Source organism: Desmodus rotundus, chromosome 4 (genome assembly GCF_022682495.2).
Source record: "Desmodus rotundus isolate HL8 chromosome 4, HLdesRot8A.1, whole genome shotgun sequence".
Taxonomy (NCBI): Eukaryota; Metazoa; Chordata; class Mammalia; order Chiroptera; family Phyllostomidae; genus Desmodus; species Desmodus rotundus.
Window position 1 is genome coordinate 20,791,025 of NC_071390.1, and position 20,353 is coordinate 20,811,377.

A 20,353-nucleotide genomic window follows, 5' to 3' on the forward strand; every position below is an offset into this window, starting at 1 on the left:
TGCAGAGATCAATGAGAATGATGAGGCATAGTAGTGTATAATAGAGGTAAAAAAAAAGAAAAAAAAAGAAGATTTTGCTCAATGGTGAGGAAAATGACATGCTGGGTTAGCTCTGTCTTTCACGTGGGTATCTGTCCTAGGCAGGGTGCCATGACAAAGGGATACAGGACCTTTCAGTATTTAGAATTCTACTTTCTTACTTAGGAAGCTGGACATCACATCTAGTTAAACAAATTGCCAAACCCAGATTTTTCATTCAGTCATCTCACTATAAGAGGAATGAGAAAACAAGAGACCGAACTGACCCCTATCAGCACTTTTCACTTTCTGAGAGCTGAAAACAGTAACATTCCTCCAAAAATCCTAATGTCTCCTCTTCATGGCCAAATAGTAAGTAACTTGGGGAAGACAATAAAAGTGAGCTAATTCCTATTTCAAAGTACAAAGCTAAACCTTAGATTATTTATAGATCTGGTGTCAGCCTTGTCCTCATCTCCCCTCCTTACACCTTGGACTGACTCCTCTCCATACAAGGAGGATCCCACACACACTCTGAACCAAAGGTTCTCACAGAATCTCTCATTTCTACACTTCAAATGCAAATAAACTAGTTGATGCCCAAGCATCTCTTTATAAAGATTAAAAATACCTCTACCTACTTAGGTTTCAAATAGCCCATAGTAATAGGGGAAAAAAAGACACTGACAACAAAGATGAAAATATAAAAAAAGCATTATCCAAGTATAAAAGTTGCTAATACAAATCTGAAAGGACGCTATCCAATTTCTGTCAAATAAGTGGCCAAGAATTAAGAACAGACCATTCACACAGGAAAATATGCAAAGAATAAATTACTTGAGAAAATACTAGCTATTAAAAAATCTAAAACAAATTATTAAGGTATCATCTTGTCAACTAAATTAGCAAAAATAAAAAAAGTTAGAAAACTCCTATCAGATACAACACAGCTATAAAACTCAGTCATTCTACTACTGGGACTATTATTTCATGAAAATAATTAGAAAGAGAAATAATGTTATCAGTACAAAGATAATTAAAATGCACTATATATAATGAATTGAAAATTTAAAAAGAATAGTTAGCCTATAGCATTCTAATTTGAGGTACTCTTTTTTTTTTTAAAGATTTTATTTGTTTATTTTTAGAGAGTAGGAAAAGGAAGGAAAAAGAGGGAAACATCAATGTGTGGTTGCCCTTCCTGCGCCCCCTACTGGGGACCTGGCCCACAACCCAGGCATGTGCCCTTACTGGGAATCAAACCGGTGACCTTTTGCTTCTCAGCCCACACTCAATCCACTGAGCCACACCAGCCAGGGCTGATGTATTCTTATAATGCCATTAAATGATAAATGTGTAGGTAAACTGATGGAAAATTCTATATTAACCCATCTCCCATTATTAAAAAAAAGTACAGCTCACTGCCACTACTAAAAACAGAATGCTATAAATAGAATGATGTCTTTGCTTCCAAAGGCTATCGATATACTACAGCAATGTGAAAGTAATAATAAAAGCAATATACTTCATGAGTAAGGTTAGGACTGTAATCTGTGAGTCACCCTGGGGTAAATGCTGCAGCTGCAAGTGCTGCCAGTGAGTATTCTTGGGGCAAATGGGAAATGGGTTAAATTATGCTAAATGAATAAAAGGAACATAAATGATGATTGAATTATTTAAATTATGTATATATAATAAGGATTAAAGGTCAGTGAGTTAGGTAAATAGAGATTTTATGGAGAAAAGTTTTGCTCTTGTTTGACTACTTTGTTACTTTTGTTGGTGTCCAACCTTTGCATCTCTGAGCCACACTGGAAGAAGAAGAGTTGTTTTGGGCCACACATTAAATACAATAAGATATGTAATCACACAAAAAATCCCATAATGTTTTAAGTAAATTTATGGTTTTGTATTGGTCTGCATTCACAGCCATCCTGGGCTGTATGCAGCCCATGGGCCGCAGGTTGGACACCCCTGGTTGTCTTCTGCAGACTTAAACACAAGTTTGGATCCTCTCTGGTTCTGTAAGGTCTAAGCTAAAAAAGCATTCATGGATATTTCCCAGGTATGAATTTGCTACTAGGCCAGTCAATGGCAACAGGAACATGAGACCAGAGTACATTCACAGTTTCAGGCTGTTTCCTAGGAAGTCAGATTCTCTGGATTTTAGAGAAAGGAAACTAATTCTCCATTTTAACCTTGCAACGGCTGAATGAGTTCAATTTTACAACAAAGATTTCTTTTATCAGGTATAGAGCTTCGTGTGCACCAAGGTGGGGGAAAGATGTCAATGTAACAGCACAGCTCACGTCGGCAGGACAGAGCCCCTGATCAGCTCCAGGATCAACCTGTGCATTCTACATCATCGTGACTGTAGACCTGCTTGTCCTAGAAAAGTGAAGAATAGCAGATAACTCTTCAGGCTTTTATCTGACTGGTACACAAAGAACCAAATGAAACCCTCAAATAACAGACAAATAATTTTGTTTTAAAATATCTCCCATGTACAAGGAATTTATCTCCATTTCAGAGCTACTGGATAGAATCCAAGAAGAGCTCATATCATTATATATCTCAGTCTGAAAGATCAATGGTGGCCCCATTACTCTGGTCAATCTAGTCTATTTGCACCAAATTTTACAGGATCAGTAGTAAATAAGTTGAGGAAACAAAAGATTACTTGAATCCAGCTAAGAGGTTCTCATGAGAGGGTTCCTTGGACCAGCTGTTACAGATGCCCCCTTGAAAGGAAGAGAAAAAGAGAAAGGGTAGAAGTAGGGAGAAAGCTTACTGGCTTGCTTTAGACAAAGAAAAAGGTTTTAATTAGTACTTAAGGCTGAGATGGCCTTAAAAGTGAAATAAAGAAAAATATATGGGGAGCCAACATTGAAGAGAAGGAAAATGGGACTCAAATCAAAGATTTGGAACAGAAGGAAGAAATAAACATTCAACCAGAACAGAATGAAGGAACAAGAGTTCAGAAAAAATGAGGATAGGCTTAGGAACCTCTGGGACAACTTTAAACATACCAGTATCTGAATCATTGGTGTGCCAGAAGAAGAGGAAAAGCAAGAAATTGAAAACTTATATTAACAAATAATGAAGGAAAACTTCCCCAATCTGGTGAAGGAAATAGAAATACAAGTCCAGGAAGTTGAGAGTTCCAAAAAAGTTGGATACAAGGAGAAACACACCAAGATACATCATAATTAAATTACCCAAGATTAAAGATAAGGAGAGAATCTTAAAAGCAGCAAGAGGAAAGGAGAGTTACCTGCAAAGGAGTTCCCATAAGACTATCAGCTGATTTCTCAAAAGAAGCCTTACAGGCAAGAAGGGCCTGGAAAGAAGTATTTGAGGTCATGAAAGGCAAGGACCAAATGCAAGACTACTCTATCCAGCAAAGCTTTCATTTAGAATGGAAGAGCAGATAAAGTGCTTCCCAGATAAAGTCAAGTTAAAGGAGTTCATCATTACCAAGCCATTATTATATGAAACGTTAGAGGGACTTATCTAAGAAAAATAAGATAAAAAACTTAAATTACAGTTAAAATGAACAGTAAATGACAGTCTAAAATGAACAGTCTATGAACAGTAAAATGACAACAAACTCACGACTATCAACAACTGAACCTAAAAAACAAAAACATAAACTAAGCAAACAACTAGAACAGGAACAGAATCACAGACATGGAGATCACATGGAGGGGTTATCAGTGGGGAGGAGGTGGGGGAGAATGGGGGAAAAGGTACAGGGAATAAGAAGCATAATTGGTAGGCACAAAATAGACAGAGGTACGTTAAGAATAGTACAGGAAATGGAGAAGCCAAAGAATTTATATGTATAACCCATGAATCTGAATAAGGGTGGGGGGGTGCTGGAGGGAGAGGGGTGCAGGACAGAGGGGGATAAAGGGGAGAAAAAATGGGACAACTGTAATGGCATAATTAATAAAATATACTTTTAAAAAGTGGTCTGCTACTCAAGATATCACTAAAAACTAAGTAAGGCTAAAGGGTCTCTAAGGGAAGGAATGAATTCTCCTTCTTTTCCAACACTAACCTAAGGACTGTCGCAGGCAAAGAAGCCCCATCAGAAGAATCCAACAAAGCTCCCTCCCATTAATTATATCATCTGTCTTACAGCTATACACATGAGATGAGTAAAGGATAGGCTTCACATGCTAGCCACTGGAAGGGTGCTGTACCACATCAGAGCAGTGAAGAGTTAAATTTGAGGCAGCAAACTTATCCCCAAAGATATATGCCTGGCACTAAGCTGAGACTCACAAGATTCTCCCTGAGTTTTCCTTACTTCTAACTGCTGGGATAACTGATGCTCACTGAATGCTGATATTTGTATGAATAAAAATGAAGGGATTTAGCAAATCTTGTTCCTGCACACAGTTGTCAAAAAAAAAATCTGACCTTTACAACAGGAAAAAGAGGGGGGATTTAAAGATTTAAAGAAGAGGCAGTGACTGTCTGATGTATAACAAACCTTTGAAAAATTATGAAGCAATGAAAATCCCCTACAGGTCCCAACAAAGTGTGTCCAATTTGCATTCCAGCAAAGCTTTCCATACATACCATTTGGCTGATGTGTGGACTTCCAGGCAAATAAATCTCAAGCAATAATCCCACTGGGACCTAAATCTGATTTCTGATATATTACTGCTCCACAACTCCAAACCAGGCTCCACAAACTGCCTTTTTGGTTCCAAATAACTAAATCAAAGTCATCCTGATAAGCTTTGAAAACAGGCAATGTGAGGAGTGGTTTAATGAATGTTACAACTCAACCTATTATCGACCACACCACATTATCGGAAGAGAGAAAGAAAAAAATCTCATACTTGTACATCCCCAAATCTCTCGAGACCAAATCCAGACATACCTGTCATTCAACCACACCTGACTGTAATATAAAGCCTTATTCGAAGCCTGACTTTGATCAAATGGTTAGGATACATTTGCAAATCTTACATGGGGGTGAGGGGAAGACACAGTACAGACTACAATTTTCTGTTTACTTTGAAAACTGGCCCAAACTCATTTAAAAAAATAACCAATGGAAGCAATAAACATTGAAATATATTCTGACTTAAAATATTATAAGGAAAAAACACAATGAACAATACAGTAGCAAAAATTTTTTCCAGAAGTCAGAAAAATTGACCACCCAACACATAAACTAGAGAAAGCAGTGTTAAGAAAAAAAGGAAAACTAGATTTATAGCAAAAACTGAAAGAACTAGAAGTTCAAGCATCCTAGATCCCAGTATCAATTTTCTCCTTCCACAAGAAGAATTTTCATTTCACAAAAGAAAAATAAATTTAGATAAGATATGCTAAAACATTAACCATAATGACTACTATTAGACAAATCACAATATACAGACACAAATGGAAACTGATGGCCTAAAAAAAAGAGAAGGTAAATAAAAAGCATTTAGGAATTCAATAATTGATGGAGAAGACACCAAAATAAGAAACTATCCTGCTAGACAGCAAAGAAATGGGAACATTAGTTTTAATATCTGTATGTAGTCTCTCACATAAGTAGTAATGGAATAACAACTGAAATCAGTTTATATAGCACATGTTACAGAACCAGTCACTCGGGAATTAGAGTTAACTCCATCTCCAGAAGGTTACTCAGCAAGCAGGAAAATAAGCTGGCAATATGCACGCAAACTGAGCCTCCTGTATAGTCAGCAAGACACAGACCACTGCCTGGTAGAGGATTCTGACAGCAAATGAAACCTGAAATACCGCCATCTACTACTCTCAAGACCCAAAGTGTAACCGACACTTTTTTTTGACAAATCAGATGTCAGCCCTCTCTAGGCAACCTGTACCAGCTGTAATCACTGTTTGCTGCAGATTTTAGAAGTCATTCTTCAGCACAAAGCTAGAACCGCAATGCTTTACTTAGCCTAGAAGAGCCATCCATCTACTTCAAGAAAAGCATGCTAGGAGCTCCTTAAGGACTGGAAGAAGTTACATCATCACAGTCCTATCTATCCAGCCTCAAAACATTTTGAAGCTATCGGGGGGCGGGGGGGAAACCGGTAAATCACAAGTGTTGGTGAGGATATGAAGAAACTGGAACCTTCACACACCGGTGCTGGGACTGTAAGATGGGACTGTGGAAAACAGTTGGGCAGTTCCTCCAAAGTTAAACATAGACTAACCATATGATCCAGTAATTCCACTTACAGGTATATAATTTAAAAAGTAGAAAACAAGTACTCAAATATATATACACACATTCCTAGCAGCACTGTTAACAATAACCAAAAGGTAGAAACAGCCTAAATGTCCATTAGTGGATGAGTGGAAAAACACAATAGAATATTATTCACCATCAAAAGGAATAAAGTACTTATTCAGGCTATAATGTGGATGAACCTTGGAAACACTATGCTAAGTCAAACAAGCCAGATACAAAAGATCACATACTATATTATTCTGTTTATACTAAATATCCAGAACAGGTAAATCCATAAGAGAGAGAATGCAAACTGGTGGTTTGGAGGGAAGGAAGAAGGGGAAGCAAATACTTAATGGGTACAGGCTTTCTTTTTGTGGTGACAAAAATGAAGTAGCCCTGGCCGGGTGACTTGGTTGGAGCATTGTCCCATACACCAAAAGGTTGCGGGTTCAATCCCTGATCAGGGCACATGCCTAGGTTGTGGGTTGGATCCCCAGTCAGACACATACAAGAGGCAACGATTGATGTTTCTCTTACATCAATATTTCCTCTCTCTCTTCCTCTCTCTCTAAAATCAATAAACATATCCTCAGGTGAGGAGTTAAAAAAAAATAGAGAAAATAAACTAGATAGAGATGGTGGTTGTGCAACATTGTGAATGTACTAAATGCCACTAAATTGTTTATTTTAAAATGGTTAATTTTATGACTTATGAATTTTACCCCAATTTTTTTAAAAAAGCTCTTGAAAATGAAAGTAAAGATTTTTCTTATCTCTAATTCTATTTTATTTTTCTAAAGTGCTTTAACAAAGTAAGAGCTTTGCTTCTGGGAACCATAAACAAGTTTCTGTTAAAGCCTGTGGTGTTTCCTCTGTAGCTTTTGTAGAGACAAGAAGTCACCTCAGCCCATAGTGCAGAGGGATCACTCTGGATTCTTGCAAAAGTGAAGTAAACCTGCTAGCTTTCCACTCACCAAAACTGGCTGCTCTGAAGCAGAAATGTCAGGGAGCCATCTCTGTCTTGCATTCCCACTGGAGGTTACTGAACCCAAGCTGCTTCAGCTAGCCACAAACTCTTTGGAGACTCTACATCTGCTGAGACTCATATGAAGATTTCATATTATGAAAGACCACAATAAGGAATTTCCCCCCTCCTCCATTACAGCTGAATGCAAAGTTCTCTAGAGACACAGGTACTTAATCTGTCTTGTATTTGATTCTAAGCACAAGATCCTCCCCAGTCTTTTTCCCTACCAAAGGACAGTTTAAATCTCACCAATGGACAGGATTTTCTGGTAGAAGAACTTCAAATAGTCATTCTTCACATTGTCTACTTGTCTTCCACATTACTGAAGCAAAGCATTTTCAGAGTATGAGGTAAAATCTATGATGTTTAATACCTGTTGCAATCCTTCTTTCCATTAATAACCTGTCACCCTCCTGGAAGAAGGCCTCAGTCGCTCATATCTTTAATTCAAAGACTCCTACAATTGGTGGTTTAAATATCTACCCTGTCCTCAACCCACTCCATGATGCCATGAAGATGCACAACATAATGCAACCTCCTAAAGCTCTTCCTCTTTGTTTTACTCACTGCTATTTTCCCAGCTTCTTTTTGGAGAAAAACATCAGGTTTTTCCCAGCCTCAGAGCCAACAAAAGAGGGCAACAGTGACTCACTACCAAGGGTTCCCAAATCAGCCTCTAGGCTCACAGATACATATCATAAAAGCATCAACTGAGAAGTATCTCCATTCCCATTAATTAAAAACCCCCCACAAAACCACTCTCATAAAAGTGGTTGTTAATGGCATCAATAATCTGCTTACCCTGTCAGCTTAAGTTGAAGTACTTTAAAAGTTTCCCTTTAGGATACAAGTACAATTCTATAACTACCGTATTTTTCAGACTATAAGACGCACCAGACCATAAGACATACCTAGGTTTTAGAGGAGGAAAAATAGGGAAAAAAACCCCCGCTCCACCTCCTCCGCTACCACCCCCTGAGAGCCAGGTAAGCTACATTCGGACTATAAGACACACACCCCCTTTCCTCCCAAATTTTGGGGGAAGGTGCATCTTATAGTCCAAAAATACGGTACTTCTATAGGCAACAGATGTTATTCTCTCCCTTAAGATCTGTACCCCTACAGTTCCCATCACCCTGAGACGACCTTTTAATAGTCTCTAGAATCATGGGTAACATACTACACTTTACGTCCTCTTACCATCCCTCTCACTCACCCCTCTGGGTAGAGCATTCAGAGCTAGTAATTGCCATGTCTTGTTAGACTTCTAATTTTCCTATTACCTCTCAGCATTACAGTTCTTGAATGAATTGCCTAACCCCCCAACCCAAGAACTTCAGCCTGCCCGACTAAACACCAGCACTAAAAAACTCATGTGTTTTTGCCACAGATAGTTACTTTCACACATACCAAAAACAGCCTGATTGCGTTAGTGTGTATGTCATGTTTTCAGTGGACGTTCCCATTGAACTGGGGTGTCTTAACAACAGGGACCCATGAAGTCTGCTACTAGAGAACGTAACTGGAGAGGCAGCTCAGGATTGTCTGGGATCACCTCCTTTGGCAGACAAAGCAGAATTACAAACAGAAAGTGTATTATGATTAAAATAATAATTTGTATCCAGGTAAGACAGAATTGTCCAGACACAAGCTATATTCACCTGTCTCTTGTTCCTGTTCTGCAAATGGCCCACCTGACATTTATCTATAGTTCTGCCCTCATTGACATAAAAAGCAAATGAATAGTTATCTCATTGCCTTTTTCATGTAGCATAATCACATTTTAATTGAAGCTTTTACTAACTATAACCTTGAACATGTCACTTACCCTTTCTAAAGCCTCAGTTTTATCTTTAAAAGGGGGATACATAACAAAGGTCCAGTTTATTTTGTAGGCTGTTATAAAAGGTAAATGAAAAAATATATGTAAACTGTCACAGCCAAGAGAAGTCTAAGGAGACATGACAGCTAAATGGAATGTGGTGTCCTGGATGTAATCCTAAAACATAAAAAGGCCATCATGTAAAAACCAAGGAAATTTGAATAAAGTATAACTTTAAGGTCATAGTAATCAAAACAGCATGGTACTAGCATAAAAAACAGACACATAGATCAATGGAACAGAATAGAGAGCCCAGAAATAAACCTTCACTTATATGGTCAATTAATATTTGACAGAGGAAGCAAATACATACAATGGGATAAAGATAGTTTATTCAATAAATGGTGTTAGGAAAATTGGACAGACATGTGTAGAAAAATGAAACTAGACTAGCTTCTTATACTACACAGAAGAATAAATTCCAAATGGTTCAAAGACTTAATTAAATGTTAGACCCGAAACCATAAAAATCCTAGAAGAAAACATAGGCAGCAAAATCTCAGACATTGCTCGTAACAATTTCTTATTGGTTATATCTCCCCAGTCAAGGAAAACAAAAGAAAAAATAAACCAATGAGACTATATCAAACTAAAGAGTTTTTGCACAGCAAAGGAAACAATCAACAAAATAAAAAGACAACCCACAAAATGGGAGAACATATTCACTGATATACCTGTAAGGGGTTAATATCCAAAATTTATAAAGTACTTACAAAACTCAACACCAAAAAAACCCAAAACAACCCAATTAAAAAATGTGCACAGGACTTGAATAGACATTTGCTCAAAGACAACATACAGATGGCCAATAGACATGTGAAAAGATGCTCAACATCACTAATCATCAGAGAAATGCAAATTAAAACCACAATGAGATACCACCTCATACCTGTCAGAATGGCTGTCATCAATAAATCAACAAACAAGTCCTGGCAAAGATGTAGACAAAGGGAAATCCTTTTGTACTGCTGGTGCGAATGCAGACTGGTACAGCCACTATGGAAAACAGTATGGAGATACCTCAAAAAAATTAAAAGTGGATCTGCCTTTTGACCCAGCGATCCCACTTCTGGGAACATATCCAAAGGAACACAAAACACTAATTCAAAAGAACATAATCACCCCTATGTTCACTGCAGCGTTATTTACAATCACCAAGATATGGAAGCAGCCCGAGTGTCCATCCATGGATGTGTGGATAAAACGAATATGGGACATTTGCACAATGGAATACTACTCGGCCGTAAAAAAAAAAAAGAAGAAGAAGAAATTTTACTCTTTGCGACAGTATGGATGGACCTGGAGAACATTATGCTAAGTGAAATAAGCCAGTCAGAGAAAGACAAATACCATATGATTTCACTCATACGTGGAATCTAATGAACAAACTGAACAAGCAAAACAGACTCATAGATGGAGACCAAATGACAGCTGGTGGGGGGAGATTAGGGGGTGGAGGGATTGAGCAAAAAGGAAAAAGGACTCATGGACATGGACAGCAGTGTGGCGATTGTTGGGAGGAGGGAAGTATACAAGGACTAAATGGTAATGGAAAAAAATACAATAAAAATTAACTTTAAAAAAAACTTTAGTTAATATAACACATCAATATTGGTTTGTTTATTGTGACAAACGTACCATACTAATATAAAATGTTAATAACAGGGAAAACTTGGTTTGGAGAATATGGCAACTTCTTTACAATGAATCTGAATCTATTCTAAAATAAAAGGGCTATTTTAAAAAGTAAAAAAACATGCAAAGCACTTTATAAATTGTAAAGTTCTAGTCAGTTGTAAAATACCACATAAATTTAATGGGCTTAGTCTTTCGCATAGATTGTTAGTAAGTAGGCAGCCATTTTAAGTAGCTCAGATAACAGACATAGCTTGAAGAGTTAAGTTCTGGTGTAGAAGAGTCTAGCCCCCAGAAACATCCCAGCTGTTTCCTGCCAGCTGGTGTCTCATGTCTGACTTTCAATAGAGCTGATTTTCTTTGTATAATTACTTTTGTCTCCCAACCTGTCTGTATTACTGACAGAATGGTTACTTTTTAAAAAAGAGACTCTGTGTAGGTATGTGCTTGAACTGTAAAAAGTGAACTGGAAGGCATAGGTATGGCTATTTTATTGGGTCCATTTCCTAACTGGCTGAAATAGATCTGGGAATAGATCTACTCCCAACTTCAAATGTCTCAGACAGACACCCAGAGATAGAATAGGGCAAGTGTACCCAACCCCTGCCAACTCCTATTCTGCCCTTAAAAAAAAAGAAGAAGAAGAAAGCAAGAGCCCCAGAAGTGCAGGAAATTGTTTCTCAGACGAAAGACAACACTTCCTTTCCCAGAACAATCCATCTCCCACACTGACATCCTGCTCCTGCTATATTTACTCAACCCAAATCTGCCAATGATATACTTCCAGCTGCACTCCTGCCACATGGTCCTGTCACTCAGCCACAGAACTCAGAGGGGAATCTGTCCAGAAGACAGAGCCTAGAAATCACTACACACTAATCCATGCTTCCTCTATCAGTAGCCTTCAGAGTAAAGTGAGACAAAATACGGACAGTATTACTCCCTGTTTATTTTGGAAGTGACTGGGGAGACAAGAGGTACTTCATTTTATATAGTTGCTAATTTTGACTGCTCTCATGGTAGCCAATGGAGGCTAAACAATGAAGGGATTGAAATGGAAAGTTAAAAATAATACTGTTAATGCCAGCTACCCAAAAAGCATGAATTAGTAGCCTCTTCCATTCCATCCTACTAGGATCAGGCTATCAAGTCACCCTATTACAGGGTAAATTCTTCAGATCTGGGTAGATGGATCCAAGGAGTCAAGAATGGGACCATTTCATTCACCCCATCTCACACTACCCTGTAACACACTCTACTAGAAGGGGGAACGCCCAAACACTGGACTGGCCAAAGGTAAATTTTAGAGCTGACTTCCATTTTCCTATTTTAGCAGCTCTGTATTCTTGGTCCTTCCCCCCTACGTCTGTACCCCCAGTCCCAAGTCCTTTTCTTCTGCTCCTTTCTGTTCATTCCTCCATACTTCCTGCCTCTCTAGTTGCTTTTCTTTTCTTTCCCTAGTTATCTCTTTTTTCTATTTACAATGGGCAAGATTCCCTCAACAAAACATAATGCTAGTTGACAAGCCTTCAATAGTAATATCATATCATTAGCTTACTCTCCACGGTAGTAACAGCAACGAACCTGAGACTCAAAGCAATACCTCTTTCACCTTTTCTTTAAATTTGTTTTTCATTTTATTTATTTATTTTTAAAGAGAGAGGAAGGAAGGAGGGAAGAAAGAGAGGGAGAAAAACATCAATATGCGGTTGCCTCCCATGCACCCCCCTACTGGGGACCTGGCCTGCAACCCAGGCATGTGCCCTGACTGGGAATCAAACCAGTGACCCTTTGGTTTGCAGGTCGGCACTCAATCCACTAAGCCACACCAGTCAGGGTTCACCTTTTCTTTTCTTAAGAAGGCATAGTCATGCATATTGATCAGATCCTTCAAAAGAATGAAAGGAGAGGCAAAAGGAAAAATACAGAGAAAAAAGAGTGATAGTAAATAAGAATGGAGAAATGCTTTTTTTTCCTTTTAGCATTACTCTCTTAAAGCTCCTGGACAGTTTAAAATTACACATTTTAAAAAGATAACATAGAAGTTTTTAATGAGCCCTATCAAGCTTTTAAAATAGATTTGAAAATAAAGGTTGAAACATGATAATGAATTCATATTGCTATCCCATTTATTAAAAGGAAGGAGACCTCTGACTGGTGTGGCTCTGTGTACTGGGCGTTTTTCTACAAACCGAAAGTTCGCTGGTTCAATTCCTGGTGGGGGCACATGCCTGGGTTGCAGGCCAGGTCCTCGGTTGGGGGCATGCGAGAGGTAACCAATCAATGTTTCTCCCACACATCGATGTTTCTCTCCCTCTCTTTCTCCCTCCCTTTCCTTCTCTCTAAAAATAAATAAAATATTTAAAAGGAAGGAGAAAAGAGAAAGAGAAAAAAGGGAATCAGCTTCACATGGCTAACCCTATTCTAGCTTAAAGAAGCATTTATGCTGTTTTTTGAGTGGAGAACAAATTGCAGTTGGGTGATGTTGCCATATTCTAGAAAATTACCAATTTTCGAAACTCTTTTTAGTTACTGTTTTTTAAAATGGAACCACCAAAGCCATAAAGAAATATAGACCTTTAGGCATGCAATGGAGTTTCTTAAAAAAAAGAGACACCCTTTAACACAAGCAAGCTAGGAAGAGAGTTCATGTCCACATCTAAGGAAGTACTTTAAGAACAGGTAATTCAAGCAATCATTCAAAATTCACCATCACTGCAACCTGAAAATAGTTCAGGCAAGAATCATCAATGCATGATAAACTATGGGGGAAAGTTTAATAAGGAGCAAAATATGGTCTTAAAGTGTCTCCCCAGACTGCTTATGAGTTTCAAAGAAAAAATAGTATCTATCGAGTGGCAAATAAAATAACATCTTGATCAAAATAGTATCACCAATGAGGGTATCTCCACATACACCCTGAGGACACTGTTCTCAGTAGCAGCATGCAGATTCGTGCCAGACGCACGTAACCTGAATCTAGTCAGGAGGAAACATCAGTCAAACTCACAATGAGGAATGGTCTGAGGAAGAAGAAGGAGAAGGAGAAAGAGGAGAGAAAGGAAGAAAAGAAGAAAGGATGACAGAAAAAGAGAGAGAGAGAGAGAGAGAGAAGGAGGGGAGGAAGGAACAAACGAACAAACGAATGAAAAAGGGAGAGAGAGAGAGAGAGAAGGTAGGAAGGAAGAGAGGAAGAAAAACCTGGTCTGTGTTCATAAAAGATGTCAATATCATGAAGGATAAAGAAAGGCTGAAGAACTGTTCCAAATTAAAGGAGATTAAAGAAAATTGACAATTAAATGCAGTATGTGATCACTGAGTAAATGGGGAAATTTTTTTGAAGGTGGAAAAAATTTTTAAGTTTATTAATTGGGACAACTGACAATTTTGAAATATGAATAGTAAAGTACAATAATATTCAATTTGTTAAATTTAATAACTGTACTAAATATAAATTATGTAAAAGAATATCCTTATTCTTAGGAAATATACACTGAATAAAAGGTCATGATGTATATAACCTATTCTCAAATGGTTTAGAAAAAATTTTACATACATTATGTATGTGTGTGATAGAAAGAGAATGATAAAAACAGTTCACAAAAAGGTATGTGAGAGACCTCTGTATTATTCTTGCAACAGTTCTATAAATTTGAAATTACTTCAGAATAAAAATTAACCATCTGCCCTGGCCACGGGGCTCAGTTGGTTGTAGCATCACACAGTACACCAAAAAGGCTGTGGATGTTATTCCCAATCAGGGCACATACCTGGGTTGCAGGTTTGAGCCCCGGTCAGGGCACATATGGAAAGCAACCAATCAATGTTCTTCTCTCACATAAATGTTTACCTTTATCTCTCTCTTTCTCTCTCTCTCAAATCAATAAAAACATATCCTTCAGTGAGGATTAAAAAAAACAACAACTCACCATCAGTTGACCTAACTGAATGTCCCAACATCAATTAGGTAAAGAGAAATTGTGGATGAACTCACATTCTAGATAACACTAAAACAACCTCTGGTAGGGGAGTAAGTCAACTTTTTCCTTTCTCAGGAACTTACAGGAAGACAATTACCAACATAAATACGTATTTCCCACTCTCTGCCTTCTGTTACTGCATGCACACAACCCAGTTTTATTGACTTTTTAGCCTGCAGCCAACCTAGAACCCTTCAGGACCCTGGCAATGTCTTCCATTCTCTAGATATCGAAGAGTTCTACCAAATACAGCCACTGCTCATTTCCTTCCTTATAATAAACCTAGAGAACAGAATGAGTCTTTAAAACCTCTGAAATGAGACTGATTAAGATGCTAATCTTGGGCTCACCTGGGAGGATTAACGAGCCATACTTGGATTCTAGTAATAGAATCCATTTCCCTTGACTACTTTTCCCACAATGCTTCTGTCCAGGGCTGAACCAAGAACTTCTCTTCCTGAGCCAGAGGGAACCAAGATCTTTTTGTCACCAGGTTCTGGTCACAAAAAGTATTTGGCTATAGTAGGTATTAATGAAATACCTTGTATTTCCATTGATGTAGACTTATACCAGAAAAAAAGAGGCAAAGGAGAAAGAAATGCAGAATGCAATAAGCTTTAAATTCAGAACACAATAAGCTATTAAGAAAATGATAGGTCACAGGTCTTTTTGTAGAACACATGTATATTTCAACATCCACTCCAACTTTCTCTTTTAGAACAACCTTAACCACTATTTAATTGCTTCACTGCTTCACTATCTCTTTCACCCCTTGAAAATTCTAGGAATACTTTTCCTAAGGAAAAAAAGGAATTTCTTAAGGGCATTCTCTCTGACGACCCAAGGTTCCCATGGTCTAGTCTAAATATGGGTGCTTTATCTGAGATTCAAAAGATAAATATGTGATGGGATGTTCAACTAATTTGAAGTCAAGACCTATCCAAAGTTACATGGGTTTTGATACTTCTTTGCTAGCAGGAGGTCCTCGGGCTAAAGACGAGGGGTTGCTACTAAAAAGTGCTCATGTTATTTTTGAACTGGGACTATTAGATCTAAGCTATAGAAAAGAACTTTCCTTATCCTTTTAGCATCTTAGCTAGCTATTAAAATCTTTGTTTTGTGCCCCCAGACTTCAAAATCCTAATAATTGTGCCCAAAGTCCAAGCCTAAGAGGGCTCAAATGCAAAACTAAGTTTTATTAGAAATGGCAATCAGCCACTGACATTGTTGACCCTAAACAAATAGCCAGATATTTCTCCAGCAAAATGGGTTTATTTGGCAACAACAAAAAATAACAATTCAGGACCTGCAGTCTAATGGTGGACCACATGCAAACCCAAGAGAAACAAAGAAGAGACCCCTCTTTTATGGACTTGGGAGTCTCTTGGAGGAAACTGAAAGTTCTAAGTACAGTAACTGTACTTTCATTAGCTGAGTTATGGCAGTCTGTCACTGGATGAGCTGTTACCGGGTAGGGAGGAATCTTTTCTTCCTCCTGCTGACCTAATAGAGTAGTAACACCTCCTATTGGAAAGGAAAGGTCCATCTCCTCCTGTTGGGGTTAGAAGGGGCATTGAATAACACACGTGAGAGTTCTCCCTTTAGCCCCCTCCATTACATTTTAAATGGGGTTCTTGTTTTAATTTTTACATCTTATCCTATGGTAAATTTTAGTGAATTCAGTTCTGAGATGCACAGACTAATTAATCAAAGGTGAGTATAAATGGACTAATAGAGCCCTAAGACATCCAAGACCTTTAAGCATCTAATGAAACTGCCATGCACTCAGTACTACAAGGTAGAAGGTGGGGCAAAGGTGGGGGTGGGATAGACAATGCACACAAACACCACTGCTGTTCTTCAGACCATTCTAGAACCTCTTTCAGCACACAGGGCATACAATAATTTCCTGAGGTCACATGTGGAAGCTGGGCAGACTTCAAACCAGTGCCAGCTGTCCACTCAAATTCCAGAGCTTCTCAAATCACCAGCCCACCCGACCAGAAACTTTAGGTCTGCCTCCTGGTGGCACACATTAAGTGCGAAGAGCAAAGTTCCTGAAGAAGGTACTGTTTTGGAGTTTTTCCAATACAAATGACTCCTTCCTCAACCCATTCAAAAGGATTCAAAAGGATGGCCAGGCCATGTTTATGATGACAGGCCATCTCCCTTTTCCCTGGACAAGTCAGCTTAACATCATATAAAAGGGATAAGGTATGAGATGCAAAGTGACTAGTCAGTCACAATTACATCCCCGACCCTTATTTCCTTGAGGAAGAACAATATTCTCCAGGATTGTTATGAATCAAATGGTCTCAAACTAATCTCTGCCTTAAGAAAGTTGATTAATCCAGAGAGAAACAACCATATAAATAGAACTGTTTCAGACGTAAAAAAGGAAATCCTGCCAATTGCAACAACATGGATGGACCTTGAGGACATTATGCTAAGTGAAATGTCAGACAGAGAAAGATAAATAATATATGATCTTATACGTAGAATCTAAGAAGCAGCAAACTCACAGAGACAGAGAGTAGACTGGTAGTTGCCGAGGGGCTGGGTGATAGGGGAAATGGGAAGAACTTGATCAAAGGGTACAACTCTGGGATCTGATATACAGCATGGTGGCGACTACAGTTAACTATTGTATTATATATTTGAAAGCTGCTAAGAGAATAGGTCTTTTTTTTAAGATTTTATTTATTTCTAGAGGGGGAGAAAGGGGAGAGAGAAAGAGGGAGAGAAACATCAATGTGCAGGAGAAATATTGATTGGTTGCTTCTCATGTGCCTCCAACCAGGGACTTGGCCTGCAACCCAGGCATGTGCCCTGACCAGGAATTGAACCAGTGACCTTTCTGTTTACAGAACACCCAATCCACTGAACCACACCAGTCAGGACGAGTGTAGATCTTGAATGTTCTCACAGCCCACCCCCCTCCATACACATCCACACACACAAGTTGTAATTATGTTAGATGATGATTGTGTTAACTAACTTTATTGTGGTAATCATTTCTCAACATATACATGTATCAAATTATCACCTTAAACTAACACAGTATCATATGTTAATTATACCAGAATAAAGTTGGTGGGACGAAATAATATGTAATAATAGGGAAAGAAATGCTTTACTGAAATCAAAGTTAATAGGGATGAAACCCAGATGTAATAGTCCTAAAAATTAAGGGGGCTAAGGCACCCTCAGAGAATCCCTGGCAGAATGTCAAGAATATGGTGGAAGAGGCACCCTGACTCAACACCTTTTTTGATTCCTAGCCCAAGAAATAACATTGCAGAGACACAAATTCAAACTAGTGCTGGAACAGGAGGAAATCACAAGCTCTCTCTACCAGAACTTTCTAACTTTTTTTAACCATAACCTACAGAAAGAAATACAGTTTACACTGCAATGAATACAGTTATACTGTAACCCAGAACACATACATGTTTCTAATTGAAACAAAAGTTTCCCAAAATAGTACTTATCTTTATTATGTGATGCACTGATTCTTTCTATTCTATTTCTTTCCCCCCCTCCCTTAATGCCTATAGCTTGTACCAGAAAGCAAAGAAATGCTCAAGTGGGTCATAATCAAAGGGACACAGGATCTAGTTTAAAGGGACTCTCACTGGTCAAACTGGGAATGATTGAGCACCAAAAATTATCATAAATGTAATTAATTATAAAACATTGAATAAATAAATATTCACAAGCCCAAAAAAGGGGGAAACCCCTCATTTACCAACATGAGTGGTCATTAACACTAACTCCTTACTTTGAAGATTGGCAATTAAAGGGAAAAAATTAAGCATTTCCCCTGACTTTTTAGGAGAAATTGTGGTTCATCCTTCAGTGTATGAAGGAATAAATTCTTCACAAAGAATGCCAGCTAATAAATGTAGAAAGAATGTCAATTAGAAAATCATCACAATAACGGGGGGGGGGGGGCGGGGGGGGGCGGTGGAAACAGGAGGGAGGGGGGGAGGGCTGGGGATTAGGCTGGGGTGGGGGGAAAAGGCAGAGAACTGTACTTGAATAACAATAAAATTAGGAAGAAAAAAAAAAGAGAGAAAATCATCATTCTTCAACCTCTACTGAAATAAATGATTCTAGTAAAAATTCATCAATGGATGATCATTAGGTAAAAGAATATTACAGAGCAGGATATTCAGAAGGTGCCAAATTATTACTTCAGAGGATCCCTTACTAATTGCAAACAGAAAAACATTTTACAATGAGAGATATGGCAGTCACTACCAGAAGCAAGTAGTAAAGCTTAACGTCACCAATACTGGGGACAACCTGACAGTATGTGGTGATACAATAAGAAGTACAAAGTAGCACCTAATGAAGTACACAGTAGCACCTAATGACCTATTCTTGGCAAAAAAGTTTAACCTGAATCAAATTAGGCCTTTAATCCTAACTTCTAGAATATAGGAAATATATGGGATAGAGAAACAAGTAAAATGACACCACAATGACAAAAACAAACCCAGAATGTAGAACATTCTAAAAATAAATGTGCCCTGGCTGGTGTGGCTCTGTGGATTGAGTGCCACCCTGCGAACCAAAGGGTCTCCGGATGGATTCCCAGTCAGGGCACATGCCTGGGTTGCGGGCCAGGTCCTCAGTAGGGAGTGTGTAAGAGGCAACCACACATTGATGTTTCTCTCCCTCTCTTTCTCCCTTCCTTCCCGTCTTTCTAAAAATAAATAATAAATAAATCTTAAGAAAAAATAAATAAAATAAATAAATGCCATAGTCTCTTCAAAAAGTCAATGCCAAGAGGGAAAAAAAGGTAGAGAAAACTGTTTAGATTTTTAAAGTATAACGAGATATAACTACCTAATGAAATGACAATTTTGCGTGGATTCTGGCTTGTGAAACTAACTATAACTACAAAAGGAAATGTGGGGACAAATGGGAAATTTTTTAATACAGACTTCATATTAGTTAATATTGGTAAATTACCATTAAGTTTCTTAGAGGTGTGATAATGGTACTATAATTATGTAGGACAATGTCCTTATTTAGGATGCATGCTGATGTATTCAAGGGTGAAATGTCATCATGTCTGCAACTTATTTTCAAATGGCTTATGAAAAAATATACATATGGATAAAGCAAATATGGCTAAATGTTAAAAACTGTGCCTCTCAGTGTGGAATGTGAGTGGTCACTGTGGTATATTATTTCAATTGTTAGTATGCTTGAAGTTTTTCATAAAAAAAAATTGAGGAAAAATGCTGTGCTAGCCTTTACAATATCACCACAATCCACTAATGGAATGCGACCTACAGTGTAAAAGATGACACTTGTGGTCCATGGTAAAACAGTCATAATAATATCTTAGCTTTCACATTATCAGCAGTTTGGAGCCAGTTTTCTTAAACCTGCGTTTGTCCAAAAAGAAGAGTGAATCTTCATGAAAAGGCTCATGTTGGATAAGGCTTTCTTATTCTGCAAGCCCTTGTCAAGAGTCTCTCAAATTTTATATATTTTTTCCCACCAATTAATAACTCACTTTATTTGAAAAGTAAGAATAATCAGTAGAAAAATTCCTACCAATATCAGGGAAACGTTAT

The 20,353-nt window shown here is 38.1% G+C and overlaps 1 protein-coding gene across 10 annotated transcripts in view; it reads right to left on the reverse strand.

The window, feature by feature from the left end:
• GBF1 (golgi brefeldin A resistant guanine nucleotide exchange factor 1) overlaps window positions 1-20,353 on the reverse strand; it is a 124,183-nt gene that overhangs the window by 81,324 nt on the left and 22,506 nt on the right. The gene's annotated exons all lie outside the window — the stretch shown is intronic.